Here is a 3,427-nt window from a genome sequence, read left to right as displayed (position 1 = left end):
GTGTGTGTGTGTGTGTGTATTGAGCTCAGGGTCTCATGCTTTCTAGGCAGCCGCTTTAAAGTGTGTGGTGTGTGTGTGTGTGTGTGTGTGTGTGTGTGTGTGTGTGTGTGTGTGTGTGTGTGTGTGTGTGTGTGTGTGTGTGTGTGTGTGTGTGTATTGAGCTCAGGGTCTCATGCTTTCTAGGCAGCCGCTTTACCCCTTGAGTCATGTCCTGGCCTTCCTGAGGATTGCTTTAGAAGAACATATATCCACAGGTTCTTAACTTCAAATCTTTATATAGGGTCACCAAGTATTTAGATTTACAAGAACAATTCCAAGTTTAGACACTATCTAGCTATTTTCCTTGAAAAGCAAAGTTGGAGAGGTTTTATACTGTCAGTGAATTGTGTGATATTACATGCAATGTGTAAAATATATGTTAATAAAGTTAATAAGGTTGTTTTTTTCCCCCAAAGGGGAATAAGCTGAGCATGGTGACATACAACTATATTCCCAGCTTCCCAGAAGCTGAGGAAAGAGGATCAGTACCTGCTTCCTGGTGTTTTATTTTGCCTTTGCCTTGCAAAGAAATTGCACTACTTGGCTTCTCCTTGAATCTACTGTATTTGGGTTTATATATTTGTATACACTTGCATACCACCCACCACACTTACTTAGAAGTTCATAGGGTAAATCTAGCTTACACATATAAGGGAAAACATGCATCCTTTGTCTCTCTAGGCCTGGCTTACTTCACTTAACATAATTTTTTCTACATCTTTCCATTTCTTTACAAATGGTACAATATCATTCCTTCTAATGGATGAGTAAAATTCCAATGTATATATAAACTACATTTTCTTGATCCAGTCATTCATGGAAGGCATCTAGGATGATTCCATACCTTGGTTGTGGTGAATAGTGCTGCAGCAAATATGATTGTGCTAGTGGCTACTGGGCAAGTGCCTGGGATTGGAATTGCTGGATCGTATGGTTGTAGTGAAAGTCCAAAGATAATTTAATTTTAAGTTCGTCATAATTTTTCTCTAAGTATTAAGTGTCCTCTTCTTAAATACTAGGAGTACATTTTCTTAGAATCATACAATTCAATATGTAAGACATATGATTTTATATCTAAGTAAGTCCAGATCTATCAATATCATAGAATTTTCTTTTTATAAAACCTTAACAATAAATCATATAATTTAACAATAAATGATTCTTTTTTGTAGATTAAATTAGAAACATAGGGGCATGGTCTAAATAGTAAGCTACCTTCCTAGGAAAAAGAAGACAGAGTTCAAATCTAAGACTTTAAAATAATGATACTGATAATAATAAGGATGAAGATGATGATGATGATGATGGAGAAATTACAATCTACTGTCAGATAAAATGAACACATTCTTTAAAAATATTATTCTTATTCAGAAAAGAACCAGAAATATTTTTTTTTGTTTTGCTGTTGTAACAATGCCAATTTATGGCATCAAATATGTGTAATTGAAAGACAGCTATGGTGAGAGATAAGATCATTATGGTGGGCTGGGAAGGTGGCTCAGTGGTAGAGCGCTTGCCTTGCATGCCAGAGGCCCTGGGGTCGATTCCTCAGCACCACATAAGCAAAAAGAAAGAAGCCGGAAGTGGCGCTGTGGCTCAAGTGGTAGAGCGCTAGCCTTGAGCTGAAGAGCTTAGAGACAGCGCCCAGGCCCAGAGTTCAGGCCCCACGACCGGATCAAAAAAAAAAAAAAAAAGATTATTATGGCTTTTGTAAGTTGTCACTTTAATCTTTTTTTTCCCTTTGGAATGGGTCCTCACTACTAACTACATGGTTTAGAGAGTGATTAGCCATTAAACATCAGCCTACAGCTCCTGGTGAACATCAACTGATACTGAAAATCTAGAATGCTGAAGTGGACATGTATCTGTCATCCCAGCACTTCAGAGTCTGAGACAGGAGGATCACCAGCTGGAGACCAATCTGAGCTTTAAAGTAAGACTCTATCTCAAAATTAAAGAGAGGTGGGGAAGAAAAGAGGATGGTAGATGCTATAACCTACATACTCTATGACAAACTGTCAATTATGTTTAAAGGAGATACTTCAAAAATACTCAAAAGAGCTAGACTCTGGTGGCTCACGTGTATAATCCTAGCTGTTCAGGAGGCTGAGATCTAAGGACTGCAGTTCGAAGTGATCTCTGATCAACCACCAAAAGAGCTTGAAGTGAAGCTGTCAGTTCAAGTGGTAGAGCACTAGTTTTGAGCACAGTAGCTCAGGGATAGTGCCCAGACCTTAAGTGTTCAAGCCCCAGGACCAGCACTCACCCACACAAAAAGACCCAAGAGAAAATATTCAATAGAAAAGTAGAAAATGATTAAATTGCATATTGAATTTTTTTTTGCAAAACAGATTGTCTAAACTCTGATCATTCAAATACAAAAAATGCGTCTCTCAAGCGCTCTCTCTCTAAATACCTGCTTGGCATCTCATTCCTTCTGACCTATTTTATACCAAACAACTTCAATCACAAGATGGAGTTGGCGATATTTCAGAAATGCTTTTCAACAGTACAAAAACCTTTTTTTAGAAACTAGGATTAGCTTACCACAAATATCGGTATGCAATATTTATTCAAGTGGAATTCTTCCAATATTTTCTGGAAGAGAGGAACTAATCAGATATGCCATTTAGTGGACCAATGTCTTAAAGTGCATATGCATGCTCATATTTTTTAAATGAGTGCTCTTCAGTATTAAAAATGCATAAATGTGAGAAAGATACCTATTAGATTTTTTGTACACTGAATAATTTTAATAAATCTTATTTGAAAATAAGATAAATTCAGGATTTCTTTATATGAAGGTTATCTTCTCTAGTTTTTTACAAGATTTAAATCCTTTCTCCAAAAGCTTATACCTTAAATCTATAAGTTTCTAATTTTTGTCCTCCAGGTTACTTAGTGAACTTGCTATTTGTCACAAGTGGATGATCTATCTCTACCAGGGAGCCATCTACACATCTATCTCCATCTCGTCCCTGTCTTCTACTTCCATTTTGAGTTTCTACACTGCTCTCAGACTTGATGGTGGAACTGATTTATTTCTTCTCCCCACTCAATTACCATTACATATATCCTTAAAATCTTTATTTTTCTTCTGTTTTTACACTTGACTCCTTAAATCTTCTCATTCTCTGAAATTCAGTTCAGAACCCATTGGTTATCTCGTTACAGTGTCTTGGAGGACATTCATTCATTCTCAAGACTTCAACTTGCGCTTAATTCTTGTGTCTCTGCTCCAACTGCCAAAGGAACCATTATGTTAAGGCCTCAACTAGAATAGAACTCATCATCTGACTGACTGTTCTTTTAGCATTTGACTAGATGTTTTTTCATTATTTAGTATCTAAGTTTTGTCAATTCTTTCAGAGTCTATTTAATTTAGCTC

The sequence above is a fragment of the Dipodomys spectabilis genome, unplaced genomic scaffold (genome assembly GCF_019054845.1).
Source record: "Dipodomys spectabilis isolate Male_0828 unplaced genomic scaffold, ASM1905484v1 ptg000019l, whole genome shotgun sequence".
NCBI classification, from domain to species: domain Eukaryota; kingdom Metazoa; phylum Chordata; class Mammalia; order Rodentia; family Heteromyidae; genus Dipodomys; species Dipodomys spectabilis.
This window is presented reverse-complemented; position numbering follows the sequence as displayed.